Source organism: Alexandromys fortis, unplaced genomic scaffold (assembly GCF_014885135.2).
Source record: "Alexandromys fortis isolate MF-2015 unplaced genomic scaffold, M_Fortis_MF-2015_v1.1 scaffold_0, whole genome shotgun sequence".
Lineage (NCBI taxonomy): Eukaryota > Metazoa > Chordata > Mammalia > Rodentia > Cricetidae > Alexandromys > Alexandromys fortis.
In genome coordinates, this window is record NW_026067949.1 from 36,769,398 (window position 1) to 36,792,078 (window position 22,681).

Sequence of the window (22,681 nt, forward strand, 5' to 3'; positions counted from 1 at the left end):
GCAACAGTATTATCTAGAGTCTAATACTATTAAGTCACCGTACCCATTGCCTATCAGATTTGTTCCACCGTTAAAATTGAAACTAACAACAGAAACAACTTTTGGCTAGCCTGTTAGCTATTTAATTACCGGTGGCACTAATCATTTAGGATATATTTATTTTCATTAGATGTTTCATTGTTCAGCCCACAGAAGGACTTTGAACAAGTTTTCCCAACCCAGACAATTTTCTTTTCTTGTAATTTTCTACCATTAAAAAGATGAGAAAGAATGAAAATTCTCCATATTTACATGACCAATTTGATCAAATGCTGATTTTGGTGGGTACTTTGTTTAGTATGATGCTTTTGTGGCCTTATTTGGCAGGTAGAAACACCAACTGAATAGACCCATCTGTTATCCCAGCAATTAGTTGGCACACATCTAGATAAACCAGGCACTCATCCAATATGAGACAAGTCTTCTGTGGGAGGCCTGATTATGAAAGGAAGATTTGACTTCCATGAAAACAGCCAATGGGATCCAGGCCATTTTCCTGTATGTTCATTCATGGCCATTTTTTCTGAGACACTTATTCAAAATATTAATTGAAAAAGTCCATTCGTCAGAATAAAATTGGCTTCAGTTTTACATTGAACTGTTCATGGTCTTTTAAAACAGACAAATCATTGCTGGGTGTACTTAAGAGAACTGATGAAAATTTATCACCTTTTGCCTAATAATATTAGAATAGTAGCAGAATCTTGTTGACAACTCAGTTTTATTTTTTAATTAAGGGTATGAAAAAGGTCAAAATTTAAAATGTGTATTCAAATTAGTGATACTCTATTTACTATTATTTGAAATTCATAATTCATAAGGAAAAATACACAGCTTTTAAAATAAGATTTGTTTGTTAAGTAGATTTTTTGGTTTGGAAACTATAAACAACATGCAACTTTTTCTCACTAGAAATTATCTTAAACTAACAAACATGAATTTGGAATATCTTCATATATCCATCCATTCATTTGTGTAAGCACATATTGAGAACTAAATGCTATCATTTCAAATTCAAGTATTAAAATGTTAACAGAAATTAAGATGTGTTTAACAAATAATTTCCATGTTAAATTTAATTTCTACCATGCATAAAGACATGTTAAAAACTGTATTAAACAAATGATAACTTTTTATATAAATAATGTTTTGAATAAAAATCAATGAATGCTAAAGGGGTTTATTGTATGTTCTTTTAAAATATAGCTTATTTATGTTTAACTTAATTTATTTTCACTGAAAATATAACAATTGTACATCATAATAGAGTATCAAAACACATTTTGTCACAGTTTACATAATGTAGTATGTATAGTATATTATTTAAATCAGGTTAAACACACGATTTTTCCCTTAAACAGCTATACATTTTTCTTGTAAGAAAACTCAAGTTTATTTCTCCTAGATATTTGAATTGGTGTTTTAGTTATTTTTGTTGCTACTCACCCTGTCTATATGAACACAAAAGAACTTGCTTTTATGTCAATATAACTTACCATCTACTGATTAAAGTTTCATGCACTGACATGTCTTTGTAGGTATGAATATCCATATATAGTCCCTGTCGTTCTATGTTTGGCTTATTTTGGTTTATAATTAATTTCCATTACCACACAATTTTCACAAGTATTAGGACTGGATGTTCTCTTATTGCTGAATAGCATTTCTCTGTATATGTTTACTAACCATCTTTGTTTCTTTTATTCAGAAACTCTAGGGCACTCAGGGTCTTTTCAGCCCTTGGCTATTGTGGGTAGAGTGATAATAAAACATGGAGGGCAAATGTTTCCTCGGTACACTTACGAGAAGTTCGTCTCCATCATAAGGTTTTTGTGTTGATTGATTGACATTTTAGGATCCAATATGCTAATTTATAATATGGTTGTTATTATTAACACTCCCTTACCAAGTTGCCAAAGTCCCTTGTATTCTTTTATACATCAATGATGCAATTTGCTAATTTTAGTATTCTTTATTGTAGCCTCTTTCACCAGAGTAAGAAAACAATTTGATTATTCAAGGACTAGCAATTCTGAACATTTTAGTACAAGTGTTGAATCAGTATCTTCTATTGTAAAATTTCTTTAGAAGTGTTGTCTGACTTTTAAATCATTTTCATTTATACTGTTTAAATGAAAAGTGTGTGTGTGTGTGTGTGTGTGTGTGTGTCTTATAATTCCTGCCGTGGTGTTTCCTTCTTTCTTTGAACTGATGCTTGGTTGGGTATGTTGGTCCTTTTCAAACAGTATTTTTTAATTTAATATTTCTATTTGCTTCTGTTTTTTTTGTTTTTGAAATATCATCTTAACCATATCATTAATCATCCTAGTGTTCAGAATAATTTCTTTATGTTTTTAAAACAATCGTTTTCATTGCTTGGTACTTACCTTAAAGTTTTGATGACCTTGCATAAATACCTGTAATTAGTTTGATTAGGTGTATAATTTAATTTTCTGCAGGAGGATATACAATTTTCACATAATTAGTTATTTAAAGAATGCTCTCTAACACATAGTTTTGACATCTATGTTGAGAATAAATTGTGTGTGCATTTACGTCTAGGTTCTTTATTCTATTCTATGTGTCCATGTTTCATTTAATATCTTGTGGTCGACAACAATGATATTGTAGCACTTTTCAAGTTAGGAGTGTAAGTCTTGATTGATTTTTTTCTCAAGATAGCTTTGACTACTTGAGATGTTTTAACATTATTTAGAAATTTGAAGATTTAGTTTTATAGTCATATGAAGAATGTAACTAGTCCTTGAAAAGAATTGGATTGAAAATTCATGGTAAGAACATCTAAAAAATATTGACTCTTCTAATTCCAGAAATTAAGATGAGTTTCAATTTTCTTCTTCATCCCTATCCTCTTCAATATATATTTTTTTATTGTTTTATAACTTTATTATACAGATTTTTGCATGTTTTATTAAATGTGCTCGTGTTTTAAAATGGGATTATCGTCTTGAATCACTTACTTTGGTATTCACCTAGGAAGTGCTACATTTTTATATTTTGTATCCTGTAATTTTTATTAACTTTTGATTATTTCAGAAGCTCTGTTTATTTGTTGGCACTTTTGATATTTTTGGTGAATAAGATATTGCCATCATCCACGAAACTGCCTAGGCTCCCACGAAACCAATAGGTACAGTAGGATCAAAAACCCATTGCCATTGTTCTTGAGGTCTGAGTAGTCCTCATTGTCCGCTATGTTCAGCGAGACCAGTTTTGACCCAGGCTTTTTCAGACCCAGGCCAGCTGGCCTTGGTGAGTTCCCGATCCCCATTGTCTCAGTGTATGGGTGCACCCCTCGCAGTCCTGAGTTTCTTGCTTGTGCTCTCTCTCCTTCTGCTCCTGATTTGGACCTTGAGATTTCAGTCCGGTGCTCCATTGTGGGTCTCTGTCTCCCTTCATCGCCTGATGAAGGTTAATATTCAGGAGGAAGCCTATATGATTTTCTTTGGGTTGTCCTTCTTATTTAGCTTCTCTAAGAACCCGAATTATAGGCTCAATGTGGATGCTCACCTTACTAGACCTGGATGGAGGTGGGTGGTCCTTGGACTTCCCACAGGGCAGGGAACCCTGATTGCTCTTTGGGCTGATGAGGGAGGGGGACTTGATTGGGGGAGGGGGAGGGAAAGGGGAGGCGGCGGTGGGGAAGAGACAGAAATCTTTAATAAATAAATAAATAAATAAGATATTGTCATCAAAAAGAATGGCAGTATGACTTCATCTTTCCACTTTTTTTATTTTTATTTTTATTTGTATTTTTTTGGTTTTCTGAGACAGGGTTTCTCTGTGGCTTTGGAGATCTTTCCACTTTTGATGTGCCTTATTTATTTCCTAGCTTGACTGGAGCACTGCCAACATTTGTTCTGTGTTAAAAAGGAGTAAGGTGACGATCAAAATCTTTGACCTGATCACAATTCAGAGCAAGGTCTTTAGCTTTACCATATTTAGCACATTAGATTCTGGTTTCTTGCAAGTATCATTTATTGGTTTTGAAGCAAATCTACTATACACATTTTTGTTTCAGGATTTTAACATGAACAAATTTTAAATTTAGTCAAATGTCTTCTGCATCCATTCAAATGGTCACACAATTTGTACCTTTCATTTTGGTGATTTATTTTATATCCCTAATGAAACATCCTTATTTTATTGGGTTCAATCTTTCTTGATCATGGTCATTTATCAACTTAATGTATTGAATTTGTTTGTTGGTCGGCATTCAGGGGAGATTTTTTGTGTGTAGGCACAATGTGGCTGTTGATATGTAACATTCATTTTTTTATTATTTATGTGTATTCAAAGTTTAAATAGAGTAGATAGAATTATAACTAAGACCTACCAAGATTGCGATGTTGAGGATGTGTATTTCATGCTAAAATATTCATAGTTTATATTCTTCAATACAGTATATTATATGATTAAATACACATTAAAGATATATTGTTGCAATAGTACTTTGTAGAAGAATGCAAGTTTATTTAGATAGGGAATGAGAGAGGGTCTGCAACAGCTTTGACAAGGGAAAGAGTACAATCAGAATATACTTAAATTTAAAAATTATTTTAAACAAATATATAATTTATAAAGAACATTCTAAACTTAAATTAATTGAAAAAGGTCTATGAGAATAAATTCATTAAACATTCTCTATTAACTTTTCTGAAAAAAAATATAGTAAGAAAGACTAGAAACAGAATCAAATTTATTTATAATTACTCATTGGAGGGACAGTAGAATGTTTCAAATTAAGGAATGAATATTATAAAAATTTAAAATTAATGTGATAGTGCTTTTAATTATCTTTAAGATTATATGTGCAACATTTCATTTTGTCCCTCTCCTCCTTCCAACCCGTCCCAATCATCCGCACTTGTTCTGTTCCCCAAGGAAGACTATTTCTTCCATTCTCAGTATTTCTTAGCTGCCTGGAGCTCTCTGCCTAGGCTAGTGACCTCCTGAGTTGCCCTGTTCCATGCTAGCATGTCTACTGGTATCTTCCTCGTTCAGATCTTGATTTAGCACCCATATTGTTGGTCTTTAATGGATGCAATTCCAATGACATTTCTGCAGGCTCCCTGTTCCTCCGAATCTATTTCTTTAATTCAATTAAAAAAAAAACTATCTTGTTTTCATTTTACATACCAATCCCTGTTCCCACACCCTCCCTTCTTCCAATTCCTTCCACCTTCATCCCCACCCCTGGCCCCATCCACTCCTCAGAGGGCTTTGGGGAAGGTCCAAAGCCCTCCCTGCTATATCTAGGCTGAGCAGGGTATCCATCCAAAGAGAACGATCCCCCCCCCCCCCAAAAAAAAAAAAAAAAAAAAAAAAAAAAAAAAAAAAAAAAAAAACAGTACAAACAGTAGTGATAAATCCTGGTGCCAGCCCGTGACCCTGCAGTCTGTCCCCGCCATGCAACTGTCACCCACATTCAGTCTGTCTAATTTGGTCCTATGCTGGTATCTTCCTTATCCGGCCAGAGTTGGTGAGCTCCCATTAGTTCAGGTAAACTGTTTCAGTGGGTGTCTTCATCTTCTTCTTGACTTCTTTGCTTATATTCTCCCTCTTCCCATTCTTGGACTGAACTTTGGGAGCTCAATCAGTGCTCCGCTGCACGTCTTTGCCTCTGTTTCTGGACGAAAGTTCGATGGTACCATTTAAGATATTCATCAGTCTGACTACAGGGTAAGACCAGTTCGGGCACCCTCTCCATTACTGTTTAGGGTCTTTGCTGGGGTCATCCTTGTGGATTCCTGGGAATTTCTCTAGTGCAGGGTTTCTTACTAGCCCCATCTTGCAGTTAAGTCGGCTCCACCACTACCATCCCATCTATTAGACCCTGTTTACCACAATTCCCACTCTGCTCCTAAACGCTCATACCAATTTCCCTGCAACCTCAGAGGAACTCTGAAACACAGCTTGAAACCACCCAGCAGGGCACTCTACTCTCTAGGCCCTCCATATTCATGGGCACAGCCCATGAACCTCTCCCACCTGCATCAGCTTTTCTCTAGCCAACCAGCAGGCAAGCTTTGTGAAGATAAGGTGCCTTAGCACTCCTAACCCATTGATCACATCCTGTTAGCTACAAGTCTCACTCTGCCCCCAACACCCCCTCCCCCGCCCTGACCTCAAAGAAACCCTGAAGCACAGGCTGTGACTACACAGAGAGGTCCAAGAGGGGAAACCAAGAGAGGAGACTAAGAGAGTGTATAATCCTTTTCTGACCAGGAGCACTTCTTAAAATACTAAATAGTGTGGCTAGAACTACAATTTTGCCTTTTGGCTCCACCCAGCCCAGCATAATCATGTTTAGCCAGATTGTGGCTAAACAGTTACTGTAAAGGCAATTAGAATATTAAGTAGCTATGGTCTTGGTTGTGTTTGTGTGACCTTGATATAAACTGGCCCTTCAGATAAAGTAGATGACATGGCTATTAATATCCTATGATTTCAAGCCTTGTGGTTGTGAAAACAGCTTATACATCTTGTTCTTTGAAAAAGCAATACTTCATGCTTAAGAATCTTGGTTTCCCAGATGATTTTTGGGCACAAGAACTTGTGTCCTCTCAACATGTATGAGTATCAGTATGATATATTATTGTTTTTCTATTATTTTTACTGTTGTTTACTCTCTGATTATAAAGTTCTCATCCATAAATTTCTGGATCTTCTTAAATTATCTTTAATATGCCTATGTGGGTGTTGGGAAATTTTATACTATGTCTTCTCCCTTTACTTATTTTCTTCTTTCAGTGGTTATAAATATTAGTTGGTGGGGCTGAAGAGATGGCTCAGAGTTTAAGAGCACTGACTGCTCTTCCAGAGGTCCTGAGTTCAATTCCCAGCAACCACATAGTGGCTCATAGCCATCTGTAATGATATCTGGCGCCCTCTTTTGGCTTGCAGGCATACATGCAGACAAATACTGAATACTGTATACATAATAAATAAATAAATCTTCAAAAAATAATTGAATAAATATTACTTAGTGCTATATGATTTGTATGTTCACTTTAATAGTGGTATCTTCTGGTAAACAGTAGTTATTTTCTCTTGTAAATTATTTTTTGTTATATTGATAAGTGTTACATCATATTCTGCTACTGAGATAGGGTCTTATTATGTAATACTGGCTGACCTAGAACTTGCCAAGTTGGCCTTTAATTCACAGAGATGCACCTGCCTTTGCTCTTGCAGCCGAGATTACATGTGTGCCCCACCACATTTGGATCTATTATTATATCAAATATTTTAATTTTACTGAGCAAAAATACAGGCTTGTACTATTTTCTTAAAGCATTTTGAAATTCTCTAACAAACTATTTTATGGTAAACATATACAAATAAAATAAACACAAAAGAAAAGTTTTAGAAAGCGAAAATTCCAAGCTCTGGAAGACATTGATTGCAAAGGCTCTCATAATAAGCACGTGGAATCTCTAGGCAAAAATACATGTCACCGTGGCAAGCAATACATTTAGAAGAGCTCTACCACATAAAATGATTTCTCTTGGTTAAAATACACTTTTTTTGGTAAGCAATCTACTGATACAAACCCTGAACTACTTCTGCTACACAGACTCATAAATCCCTTCACATGGTAGTCCCGTCGATGACCTAAATGATTCCATTGTGCTCCATATTTTAACTATTTTAGCATCACTCCACACCATTACTTTAAAGCACAAGCATTCAGCCTATGAATGGGGGAAATACTATGCTTGGACCTTATTAGTTACTTCTTATGTAACTTACTGTTTTGAATTTTTAAATTTGATTTATATTCACATGAACTAATTTTAGCTTTGTGATATGATACAGAGGTTAAATAACACTAGTCTTTCAAACACCAAATAAAGTATTGCATCATAATTTGTTAAAAAATTGTGGGATTGGTGTGGTGGTATGCTGTGGGACAATGGTCTGTACCCTGTGACTTTTTTTTTTTTAATAAACTCTGATTGGCCAGTAGCCAGGCAGAAAGTATAGGCAGGGCGACAAGGCAGAAAGTAGAGGTGGAGCAATGTGAATGCTGGGAAGAAGGAGTTTCAGTCTACAGTCATCACCCAGACAGGGGGAAGCCATACACAGAGCAAGAAAGATGTGACTGTTTTGCCAGAAAGGTACCAAGCCAAGTGTCTAACAAGACAAGAATTATGGGCAAAGTAATTCATATGAACTAGTTAATAAGAAGCCTGAGTTTAAAATAAAGTCATGTAAAGATGAAAAATACACAGAGAGTCTGGATACTGTATGTTATTGTGTTGTCTTTAAATTGTTTGATGGCTGAAGAAGGAGCAAAAGCTGCTAAAAGATATTTGAATGCTGCTGAAAAATACAACATATATATATTTTAAAAATTTATTGACTTCAAAATTAAAGTCAAAAGGTATGTTCCTTTGGAGAAGAGGTTTTGCTTTTCTTTCCACTGGAAATGAGAAGCTGTGGATTCATTCTGGGTTAAGAAAAATCAGGTTTGATCAAGGAAGACTCTCTGAGAAACCTCTGATAGGAGTGGATGGAACAGATGTCTGTGTTCCACATCCAGGACAGTTTCAAGACTTGTGGTTGAGATGATCAAGCCTCACAGAATATTTCAGCCAGGACTTGACCATTATTCTAAATTTTCTTTAGGTCCCTTTAAGATAATCAGAAGCCCCAATCAGCAGGAAGTATCCTAAATACTATGTCCATATTCCCCAGAAATAGATTATGGATGTTTGCCTTTGTTTAGAATGTTGATTACAAGTTGATATGTATAATGGTCAGTAGAAAAGCAAAACAAAGGAGATTCAATTCAGAGTTCTTGTTTCAAAAGTGGGGGACTGCTGTAGTACAATGGTCTATACCCTGTGACTTGTCTTTTAAATGAACTCTGATTGGCCAGTAGCCACAGGAAGTATAGGCAGGGCGACCAGGCAGAAGGAGAGGTGAGGCAATGAGAATTCTGGGAAGAGGTTGTTTCTGTCTGCAGTCATCACCCAGAAAGAGAGAAGGCCAAACACGGAACAAGCAAGATGTGACTGCCTTGTGGAAAAAGGTACAAGCCACGTGGCTAACACAGACAAAAATTATGGGATAATGTAAATTATAAAAATTAGTTAATAAGAATCCTGAGCTAATGGGCAAATTCGTTTATGTAGACCTCTATGTGAGTCTTTGGCATTTAATGGCTACAGGACTGAGCAGGACAGAAACCCCCATCCATGAGTGGTACATTTTGAGGTAAGAGCAGCAGTACTAGGAGTTTAAAGACAGCTTTAGTTAAATAGTGTTTGAGACCAGTCTGTGATGAATGCTCACTCAAAATAAACATTGTACTTTCCATGTTATACTGTAGTATAATTTATGTTTCTTTGAAATTGTTCCAAATACATACATATGTTTGTGTGTTTTTATATATGTGCATAAGTACCCAAAGCAGTATATATTTTTATGGATTTTTATAAAGATTAGCATCTTACATACAAGATGACTGCTGTAACCATTTTCTATATTTTCTATAGAAAATGGATTCTTAACACACTTATGTTTTAGGGAGTCACTTGCTTGTTCCCAGCTGCCCAGACCATGAAATAATCACTCAGAAATTATATCATTTAAATCACTATTTGGCCTATTAGCTTATGCATACTTCTAACTCATGCTTATCTCTTAAATTAACCCATTTATATCATTTCACGTTTTATCATGAAGCCCATGGTCCACTGGCAAGTTTCCAGCTGGCAGCTCATATCTTTCCCCTCTAGTGGATAAATGGCTTCTCCTTGTCTCTGCCTTCTTTCTTTTAGCATTGTTTAGTTTTCCCCACATAACTCTATTCCGCCATGCCAGGCCCAAGGCAGATTCTTTATTTACCAAGGTATTCACAGCATACAGAGGGGAATCCCATATCAGAAACATAGCTATAAAATATGTTAATTGCCTAACGCTATGGGATTTGAAATTTTTGAGGACTTAGAGCATAAGCTAAATCATTACTTATTATTTATATGTATTTATTTATTTGGTGGAGGATCTCTGTGACATGTCATATATGTAACAGTCAAGAAGTAATTTGTGGCAGTATTTTCTTCTTCCACGGTGTGGGAGGCTGGGACAAAACTCAGGTTCTAAATTTTCGTGGCTAGATCTTTTACCTGCTGAGCCATCTTACTGGCCTCTGAGTAATTATTTTTCCTAAAGTGATAAACTACATATATTTTTTTCTCAGGAGTCTCTCAGACTAGAGAATTATCTCACACTTACCTTTTCTTATTACTAGATTGATTTATTCACTCTATAAGGCTTTACTTAGTTATCAGAATCATCACAGTATATATAGTGATTCCAGATAATGTATTAATCCAAAGACATAAACCAGTATTGACAACTATTGAGAAATGTATTGCAAATGAAAAGTTCTTAAAGAGTTGTAGATACATTTTCATTGACTTTAGTTACCCTAAATCATTCCAATGTTAACTCATGAGTGATACAACAAATAAATAAGATGTGAATCTGAAAACAAGATTCAAGGTTGAGAGCATCGATGGACTGGCCTCAAGGGGGAGAGGGATGAATCTTAGGTATGTATCATGTGCATATATGAAAATGTCTAAAACAAAGGTAAATGTTTAAAAATGTGAACATAGTGAATATAAAAAGGGGAGGCTTTAAAACATTCCCTGTCTAACTAGTAAGATTAACTAGTGAGCTATCAAAGTTTGACTAATTTCCCTTTCACTGAATACTGTTAGGGAGTACATCCATAGAGGTGCAAAATCACTTGGCAACATAAAGTTTGTTTTATCTTTGTTTATGTGGTGCTATTTAATTGAATGCGACATTTAATTTTGACTATATTTGAAATTCTATTATGTTGTATATTAGTTCATTTGTCATGGTGTATGTTTTCCTCAGTGCATTATGCCTTACAATCCAAGGGTATAGAGAACAAATTTAATTTACCGAACTTGACACACAGTGTGTGTTTAAGCAATTGAATTTGCAATGCCTGTGGTTGTTTGTGTGAGAGTTTACGTTATCAGTTGGCATAAAAATGGGAAGCACTCTTAATTTATCAGAAAGCGAAAAAGAACAAATATTTTATCACAGTTACCACTTTGTAATTTCTTTTTTAAATTTGGTAAATATTTGCTTGTAAACTGCACTAATTTTCTCTAAGTACTTTTGTATTCATTTTAAATTAAACATATTAAATTAGACATAAATTCTTATGACTAAAATATTATGAAATTAGAATTAAAAAATCTTATTTTATTTCTATTTTCAAACAAGTGTTGTCCTCTCTAGAGTTTACTCTAAGATATTTTAAGTAATGCTTCTTAGATTAATGTTTTAAGCACATATCTTCAAAGTACTTTTAATATTCACATAAATGAATACAAGTTTTTTTTTTCCTTTTTCATAGTGCTTTATTTGCCTCACATGTGCGAGTCCCAGGCTCAGTCCCCAGCACTCCCTGGTGTCCCCAACAGAATTTTTCATCAATGCATTGTAGTTGTGCTTGTTTATGAGCTACAGCGTGGCATTTCAGTGTGTTTGTGTGTGTGCACAGCATGCTACAGCATGGCATTTCAGTGTGTGTGTGTGTGTGTGTGTGTGTACAGCATGCTACAGCGTGGCATTTCAGTGTGTGTGTGTGTGTGTGTGTGTGTGTGTGTGCACAGCATGCTACAGCGTGGCATTTCAGTGTGTGTGCGCAGCATGCTACAGCGTGGCATTTCAGTGTGTGTGCACAGCATGTAGGAGCAGGGTAATGGCACCTATCACCTCAAACAACGATCACTTCTTTGTTCCAGCCCTAGGCCTTCACACCCACACTCTTTATACAAGTTGGAAATAGAATTCCTGGGGGCTGGTTTCTCTCTAACTCGCCACACCCACTCCCGAGTATGTCTCGAGGGCTCTGATCTTCTGTGAACAACTGTTTTGCTCTTGCTTCTGTGCTGCACTGCCGCAGATGAACAGAATCTGTTCTCAACACACAGACACACATGATCCATTCACTTCAAGGGCATTTGGATACTGTGGTTTAAATGGGGAAAAATATCACTCATAGTCTCTGGCATGTGAATGCTTAGTCCCCAATTGGTGCCATTTAGGGAGGCTTAGAAGGTGCAGTCTTGCTGGAAGAAGGCCAGCTGGGGTGGGCTTTGAGAGTCCACAGACTCAGGGTGTACACTGTTTGCTCTGTTTCCTGCTTGATGTGGACTTGTAGTGGTCCTGCCCTGTGCCTGTGCCATGCTCTCTCGCTGTGACAGTGACGGACTCCCTTCCCTCTGGAACTGCAGACCAAAAGAAACCCTCCCTTCCTTGGTCGTGGTATTTCACCACAGCGACGGACAGGTAACCAGCACGGAATGTAGAGAGCCGAATGGTGTTCTGAGAGGCAGAGGTTGATGTCCTCCATCTTCACCAACCCCACAACTGACAAAGGTCTGATCTCCAAAATATATAAAGAACTCAAGAAACTAGACCGTAAAAGGCTAGTCAACCCAATTATAAAATGGGGCACTGAGTTGAACAGAGATCTCTCAACAGAAGAAGTTCAAATGGCCAAAAGACACTTAAGGTCATGCTCAACTTCCTTAGTGATCAGGGAAATGCAAATCAAGACAACTTTAAGATACCATCTTACACCTGTCAGAATGGCGAAAATCAAAAACACCAATGATAGCCTTTGCTGGAGAGGTTGTGGAGAAAGGGGTACACTCATCCATTGCTGGTGGGAATGCAAACTTGTGCAACCACTCTGGAAAGCAGTGTGGAGGTTTCTCAGGAAATTCGGGATCAACCTACTCATGGACCCAGCAATACCAATCTTGGGAATATACCCAAGAGAGGCCTTATCAAACAACAAAAGTATATGCTCTACTATGTTCATAGCAGCATTGTTTGTAATAGCCAGAACCTGGAAACAACCTAGATGCCCTTCAATTGAAGAATGGATGAAGAAAGTATGGAATATATACATATTAGAGTACTACTCAGCAATAAAAAACAAGGACTTCTTGAAGTTTGCAGGCAAATGGATGGAAATAGAAAACACCATCCTGAGTGAGGTAAGCCAGACTCAAAAAGAGGAACATGGGATGTTCTCACTCATATTTGGTTTCTAGCCATAAATAAAGGACATTGAACCTATAATTAGTGATCCTAGAGAAGCTAAATAAGAAGGAGAACCCAAAGAAAATCATATAGGCATCCTCCTGAATATTAACCTTCATCAGGCGATGAAAGGAGACAGAGACAGAGACCCACATTGGAGCACTGGACTGAAATCTCAAGGTCCAAATCAGGAGCAGAAGGAGAGAGAGCACAAGCAAGGAACTCAGGACTGCGAGGGGTGCACCCATACACTGAGACAATGGGGATGTTCTATCAGGAACTCACCAAGGCCAGCTGGCCTGGGTCTGAAAAAGCCTGGGTCAAAACTGGTCTCGCTGAACATAGCGGACAAGGAGGACTACTGAGACCTCAAGAACAATGGCAACGGGTTTTTGATTCTACTAGACCTGAATACAAGTTTTTTGTACATCCATTGTTACTTATCAATTAAACATTACTTTTCAAATTAACAAACCTGGGAAAATAAGACAATGAACTTCCAGATCAGATAAATCAACATTTATTTCTTCACTTTATTCAGTGCTAAAGTCAAGCAATATTTTATTTTTTTTATTTTTTTAGATTATAACTATACCATTCTCCCCTTTGTTCCATCCCACTAATGCCTCCTATATATCCCTCCTTTTGCTTTCAAATTTATGGCCTCTTTCATTAATTCTTATTACACACAGAGAGACACACAAACACATGAATATGCAAAAATATACCTAAATGTATAGATAGAAAATTCTCAGTCAGTATAGTGCTATTTTATATATGTTTTCAGAGATTACAGCTTGATATTGAATAAGCAGTTGCTGTACTCTTGCCCTGAGAAGATTATTTTTCCTACTCTAAGTATCTGTAGTTCTTTGTGTCTGGTTGAGGCCTCCTGGGTCTACCCCCAAAACCATGTTAGCATGTCTATTGCCATTGTACATTTTTACAACCACTTTATTAAACCAGTATAAATGGAATCTAAAGATTTGATCTCTACCCATGAATAAGTAAAGTTAATTTTTTTTTTATTTACCAGTTGTATCCTCATGCATCCTCTTGTGCATTTGGCCTCTTTGTAGATGAGAGTTGTTCAGAGCTTTCAGTGTACTGGCTTCTTGCTTATTCTCAAACATCAATATTAAATAGTTTAAATTTGCAACTTGTCATAGCCTGAATCTCCTTTTTGGTTGTTATTTCATAGAACAGATTTATTTTAAACAAATCTTCTCTTAAAAATTAACAGAAGCCCCACCTACCTAGAGAGACATAATGACGCATGTCTCCCAGCATTCAGGTAACTGATGCAAAAGGATCAGGAGAATGATGCCATTCTTATCTAAAGAAATTTCAATATGCAGATAAATGAATACAAGTCTGTTGTACATATTAAATATATGCAATGTTACTCATCACTTTAAATTCTGCTTGTCAAAATAAACTCAATAAACCTGGGAAATAAGACAATGAACTGTTTTATCATATCATGTCTGTCAAGACCAACATTCATTTGTTTAATTTATTCAGAAGTGAAGGCAAATGATATTTTATTTTTTTTTTACTTTTTAAGATTATATTCTTCTCCCATTTTCTTCTACCCTACCAATGCCTCTTATAAATCTTTTTTCTCTTTTCAATTCATGACCATTTCTCCTATTAATTATTGTTTTACACAAACACACATAGACAGACACATACACACACAGACACACACACACACAGATAGGCAAATACAAATACAGACAGACACACACATACACACACACACATGCACATGTCTCCATATTCATTATTTCACTAACTGACAAGATCAAATACTAACAACTAGGCTCATATAGAAAACCAAATACTGAAAAAAACAAAGAAACATGCCAATGAACAGTAAAAAATAATTCTAACATAGTAACCCAAATGTCCTCAAAGCAATGACCTTAAACTCTCTGAGGAGTGGATGAAGGGTGGGGTAGGAGATGCTGGAGTGAACAGGAGGAAGGGAGGGAGTGGGAACTGGGATTCCTGTACAAAATGAAAAAAAGATAATGGTTTTCGGGTATTTTTTTAATAAAATAAAAATAGAAAAAAATCTTATAGACTATCTACTGCAACCGTAGCCACCTAAACAAATGGCTTAGATAAGTCAACTCATTTTTATTTCCTTGAGGCCTTAAATAGTACTCATGTATTTAAAGTTTTCTTTCAAAATTATAATAGCCAATTCCCATAGGCCCTCCTGTGTAAATATCCTTAAATTTTGTCTTGAAGGGTGGACAAAGGCAAAATGAAAGTCACACAAGGAAGGAGCAAGAATGAAGCTGTACCATGAGCGCATCAAGGACTTTTTCTCTCCCGTGAGGGAGGGATGTTTTCTCCGAATCACATATGAAATGTAATTTTGCCATTACTGAAGATGTTAGTTGCAGCTCTTATTTTTAGCTTACTTAAGCTGTACTTTCTTTGCTCCCGTTGCTCTAAGTGCTATCTTATACTATGCTCAGCTATTAACCCTAGACATTTCACTACTGGCAACTCATTTGAAGCTATTATATCTGAATTTCAGCAACCACAGTAAGGATTGCTTCATTTCTCATTATCACATTGGGCATTATTACAAAAGTAAGTAACTTCTAGATTTTCTACTGATCTTTCACCTAAGTTTCATGGAAAAGAATCCAGTTTTCAGTCTCAGAAGCAATTGCACTTTGTATAAGAAAAAAAAAAAAACTTGTTTAATTCTTTGAATAGTAGAGTAGTAAGTTAGATGAGTTATTTTAATTTGAAACTTAAGGATATCTGTCTAGAAAAAGTAATCTGCTACTTTTTCTCTCCTCTTAGAAGTGACCATGCTTACATAGGTTGCAGAGATATGAGTTGAATTGATATGTGTCACTCTCGGGTAAAATTTAAATAGCCAAACAAAATTACCAACTTATCTTCCCCTTCATTTAGTGATCGTTGAAGCAGATATTAAAGTAATTCCATATTAAAGTGCTGAACTATGCTCCTCTGCAGAGCCACGCTGAATATGCAACTAAGGCTAGTGATTAAACTTGTTTTGCTTTAAGTCACTGGCATTTAAAGGTTGGTTTTGAACATTGATTAACATTGATAGCTTTTTCTGTTCTTATTAATACAATAAAATTTTTCATTTTCACTATTTTGTCTGCAAGTGAAAAAATATAAGCCTCACCAGTTCCTAGAATTTTGTTGGTAGGTTTACTTTATGTTTAGGGTATGATAATACCTGACATATATTCCATAAATACTTGCTGTATGCACTAAGAAATAAATATATCATTAGAAATTTTCTTCATTTTAAAAGTAAAAGGGTAACATAGAAGAAAATAATTTCAGAGAATCTCAGGGACGTCGGGAGATTCCTAAAGGTCTCTCAATAAAATGAATATATATTTACTAAAAGAAATAACTCAAGCAAATATGACTATTGCATATATGTCACTAAAGTAAATAACATATGTATTTTTACTTAATATAATAAGGTATCTAGAAATTAGCCATATATTGTGTAATGTATAAGATAATTTGATAATAAGAAATATAAAAAATATTCTTTATATGTGAATTCTTCAGTGCTATTTTAAACATGATATTTTAAAACTGAAAATATTGAAGATTGCATTTATTGAAGTTAGATCTCACAGTATTAAAATACTGTATTTTTAAATAGCACTGTAGTCACAGAGGCACATTTACCTAAACCATCATTAGAAGCATCATTCATTCTCTCTGAAGGGAGAGAGTGGTTTCCTTAATAGACCAACATCTGTTCATTCAGAAGGAAATGACTTCCCTGAGGGACAATTAATAAAAGTATTGCCACTAAACACAGCTGGTAAATTGTCAATAAAAATTCAACAAATTGAAGAGGAAATAACTGTGGACGTATCAATAATGAGGAGTATACAGAATGCAAATAAATTATTTTACTCCAAAATTACTTAATCTGAAACTTTTAGTTCTTAACATACAGTACTTCAATGATTGGAAATAAAAAACCTTATTTAATATTGTCTTTATACGTTGTAAATTTTGTCTTTAATGAACATGGTATAGATAGGGGGAAAAAAACTATTCAGGGGGATAATGTTTCCGTGGTGTATGGTTGCATAAAAGATATCTAGGTACACAATTAAATTCATTGTCTGTTTTCTTATCTGTTAGCTGGCAATTTGAGTAACATAAACCCTGGAGTAGAAAATGAGCCTGACTACATCACATTTTAAAGACCGACTTCTAGACTGCATTCTTAAAACTAACTTAAGTCTATGACAGTCACCGAATCTAGAATAAGAATCTAGAACCAGAAATCAGAGGGGGAAAAATGTGCAGCACTTTGGTTGGAAGAACAGCTAGAGAATTTAGGTTAGCCCTTTAAAGTTGAAACTTGACCATTGGGGTATAATTGAAGAAACTTTAGAACAATCATTATTGTGTGGGTTTACTACATTTCTAAGTATGTGAGCACAGGTATACAGGAACTCCTGCTTGCACATGTAGAGTAGAGGTCATTAGAAAACATATTACTCTCTGACATCTGTCTGTCTATTTTATCTAATCTATCTATCATCTATCTATCTATCTATCTATCTATCTATCTATCTATCTATCTATTTATGTATGCTTAAACATTTATTTATGCATTTATTTATCTAAAGAACATCAGTCAATAAAAACGGAGCTTATCAATTTGACTAAATTCGTTGGCCAATAAGCTCAATAGGTCCACCTTTGCTGTTCCCTGTGTGCTGGATTTATATAGGTCATACCCAACATCTTATGATCACCTAGTGCTCTTGCTTGTGATTCAGGTACTTTATCAACTAAGTCATCTCATCATCCTTTGCTGCATACCGAGCCCCCGTTTCTGCGCTCTGTGCGCTGGCACCCAGTTACAGAGCTTTGGGCAAGGGGCTGGAGGTTAAAATACACAGACACACACAGACAGACAGCTACACGGATCATCCTTGAATTTGGTCAGAGACTAATTAATAGTCTCTAATTCCCCCAAAAAATGTCCCCTTTATTGTGTTCCTAGGCAGATTACATAGAGATAGCCATGCCCCAGCCAAACCCACCAGAAACCATTCCCCTGCCATCAGGAACTCCTGAAGGTCTTGTGCTCAGAGCAGCTGTAGGCACTCAGATCAGGGGATTACAAAAAATTCAGGATTTCGGGTTTCACTGCTCCCAACAATCCTTGAGTAAGGATTCCTCACTTTAGTTCTTTAACATCAGAACCAGATTTATGTATTGGGTCAAAGAGAGATTCAACAGTATAGACACTTATGTTACCTAGAGCTTTGTGCAGTAGAGGTTACTGAAAAATTCCTCCTAGTGTGAACTTACACATTAAAATGAAGAATTTCCTAGATATGCATATTTATCAAATTTCAAACTTCCAACTCTCAATTCTCTGTACTCATAGAAGAAACAATACCTTTCAGCCCATATTTCTTAAAGGTCTTTTCCAGCTCAGTAAGTTTCTTCTCATGTGCTCCCAGGTCAAATTGCTTCCTTCAGAAATGTATGTGTTCATATTTACCTATTTGTTTAATTTTTTAGAGAATAAGCATTGCATTGTATTCATCTGTTCTATACTAGTATCCAATACCTACATTTGATGGTAGACAAATATGCATTTGTAAATGTAATAATTACAGAAATATGGAATTATAACAATGTTGGTTATTTGTCATTTTCTCCTATCACCTAATTTATTAGTAATTGCTAACATGGTCAGGGACTATTAATAGATTTTCTGACCGCTATTTGTTGGGATCCTAGACAACACATAAGGGACTATCTCTGTTTGTATTTTTGTAACATAGTGCATCACATACTTAATTTACTTTAATTTTTTTTTTCTCTATGAGTGTGCGTGTGTGAGCCACAAAAGTGGAGGAGAATACAGAAGTCAGAAGAAAACTCAGATTTTCTGGAATTGAAATTGTAGATTGTTGTGAGTTGTATGTGAATGATACGAACGAAACCTAGGTCTTCTTCAAGGGCAGTAAACAATTTAAACTGCTGAGTCATCTCTCCAGCAAAACTCACCTACTTATAATCATTCATTTTAAGAGAAGAAAATTGTCAGTATTTCCTAAGTGTTCATGAAATATATCCATTTATTTTTCCTGATCTTCAATAGCAGCTCTTAATGCAAGTAATTGCTATTTGCTATAGATCACTGCCAGGTTATTGTAAATATAGCCTGGTAAGAATTATTGTGTCTGGTCTTTCCTTGCTATTATTGAATCCAACTGTGCATAGGCATTCCTGAAACCATTTCATAGACTTCTACTGACTTTAGAATAAGGTTCAAATTCTGTAACTTAGTATGTAGTGATTTGACCTTATCTAAAACATAAAATATGCTATGTTCTATTTTATATGACATGTGAAATTTTTCTCCTTTTTATGTATGTATGGAAATTTATAAATAAACAATACCTTAGGTCTAAATTACTACAGTGTCTCCAAACACTGAGTCTTCTATGTGGTTATATTTCCTGTTTTCAACTTAACCATCAGTGTCTAACAAAAGTTTCTCTTGACCCTTTTTACCAGGTCCCCTGCTTCTGGTTTCATGTCATTTTTCTAAACAGTTGACACATTGATGCAACTTGTTAGTGACTGTCCTTGTGTTATAATCTTAGAAAGCAAATCCTGGTTTTCTTATTTTATTATTTATTTTGTTATCTGAGAGTGCTCAATCATATTTGATTGCTAAATAAATGACATTTACTGAAAATAATTAATAATTACTCATCATTTACTATACAATAACAACTTTTATTCATGTTCATTTAAGAAGTTAATGTTTTAAGTTTATAACTTTCCAAAACAATGTTAGAAGTAGAGAATGGGTAAAAACAAATAGACAGTTTTGGGTGCAGTTTTCATGTCTTAATAAATGATAGGAACTGTGAAATAATTTTAAACACAGAAAGTGATGTGGGAATCCCCTCTTTGCTGTAAAAATATTTTATTACTATTGGTTAACAAAGAAGCTGCTTCAGCCTAAGCAGGGGAGACTATAACCCAGCTGGAAAAGATATTTAGATAGAATAGGCAGAGTCAGGGTGACGCCATTTGCTGCTGAAGGAGAAGGACCACCGTTGGAATCTTATCAGTAGGTCATAGCCTCATGGATATACACAGATTAATAAAAATGGGTTAATTTAGATATAAGAGTTAGCCAGGAATGTGAGCCATTGATCAAACAGTCTTGTAATTAATATAGTTTCTTTGTGATTATTTGTGTCTGGACTGCTGGGAAATAAACAAGCAGCTTCCATTTACACAAGAAGGATTGTTCTTGTTCCTAACAATACATTTTAATATGTAGAAACTTTATATTTAAAAGTTTTTAGTGTTCACATTAGATCCTGGACAGAGATTTTCAAGATTCAATGCTTTTTTTGTTGTGTGTTTCTGTGGCCCTATACTTCCTTGGTATGCCTCTACTCCTTCTTTATGTAATAGGAATTAATACTCTGTGTACACTAAAAGTATGAAAATTGCTATTTATTCCTTTTTAATGAATGACTGAATAAATATATACAATTGGTTTTAGTAAAAGAGATTGTGTAAATTAGAGAGGGCACAGAGAAAGAGAGAATCAGTCAGAAAGAAAAAGATCACATTCTTGCCATGGTTTCATTGTGCAGGTCAGATTTCATCTTTGAGGAGACAGCTCTGACTTTCCATCATACTGAGAAGTGTCCTGCAGGTTCTAAGGACTTCAACCGAACTCCCTTCCCCCACAAATCCACTCCACCTCTGGGCTATAGCATGTATGTAGAGGATCTGGTACAGACCCATGCAGGCCACAAGCTGGATGTTTCAGTCTTTGTGAGTCCATGTGCACCCTGATTAATCAATTCAGTGTGCCATGTTCTGTTACTTCATCCTTTCTTACTCTTGTAGTATTTCCTCCCCCTCGTCTGAGGGGTTCCTGGTCTCCGAGGGAAGGAAACTTCTTAGAAACCATCAATTTAGACTCTCTTTTCATAATGTCCTATACCATAATCATTAATCATTAAAATTATTTGTCACAATTTTATCTGTAGTAATTTAATAGTTAATTTTAATCTAATGTTTTTTATACAGGTAAAATAGTTTTTCTTATTATAAATCAGCATGACATTCAAGACAACGGATCAATATTATTGTACCACTTTCTACAAGATGTAGGCAGATTTTTTCCCAATCTTGGAGGCACTTCCAAATTACTATACAGAGGCTCATATTACTTATGAATGCTCAGGCTATAGCTCAGTCTTATTACTAATTAACTCTTACAACTTAAATTAACAAGTTTCTATTAATCTGTATTCCACTATGTCCCCCAGTAGGTCCTGCTCTCTCTTCAGCTCCTAGTGACTTGCTTGGTTCTGCACTCCTTTTTCCCATCTGTGTTAGTTTGGTTTTCACACCTAATTTCCTACCCCACTACCTGCTTTTCAGCTCTTTATTAACCAATGAAAATGATCCATACCCACAGTATACAGAAGGATTATTCCACAGCAATAAGTGAACTCAACTTTACACAGACTGCATAGAAGAAAGATGCTTGAGCCAGGACCATCTACATAATCATTCAAATCAGAACGGCTTATTACCAGAACTTCATTCCCTACTTATGACTAAGAAAGCAATGTTGATTTTGTGGCTTAGAACCATTCAGATTATGGCAAGTTTCCATCTTAATTAAGATGAAGATAGAAAAAAATTGTGTGACATGGATATTGAATTCCGTATTTAAAGATATTAGATAATGTGAAATGTTCTGAAAGTGTGAGTCATTATTTACAAAATCAGAACTACAAGATGGCTGAGAACATCATACAAAAATTCTTTAGACTAGAAATCAAAAATACTCAATTTTGGGTCAAGGTGATATTCCTTCTGAAAGTGCGGCGAGCCTTGGTGTGTGATTGCTATACCCAGTCCCACACCTTTGAAGGCTACTAATTTTGCTTATGTTAGCACCTATCAATTTCAGAAATCTTATTTAAGGCTTTGGCTTAGTGTCCATTTCCCCTTCTCACTGCCAGTACTTTGTCTGGGTTGAACTTATGCAAATTTTATGGAAGCTGCCACAGTCTCTCTAAGTTCATACACAAATGAGACCTGTTGTGTCTGGAAGAACTATTTTTGTAGAGTAATCAATCACATCTGAATTTCGCAGGCTTTTCCATCTTACCTTCTACATTGATCCCTGAGACTTGAGTGTCAGGGTTGGATAAAAACATTTGATTTAGGGTTGAGAGCTTAAAAAGTTTTTTCATTCTCTCCACACTGTCCAATTGGATCTGTTGATTCCCAACTATTGCTAGAAGAAACTACATTGATGAGTGTTGCATGAAGCACTGATATAGGGATATAGCAAAATGTCATAGAGTCAGTTTATCACTATGCTCATTTAGCATTATAGTAGTAGGCTCTCTCTAAGTCCCATGTTCTTGGCCAAATAAGCATTGTCAGGTAG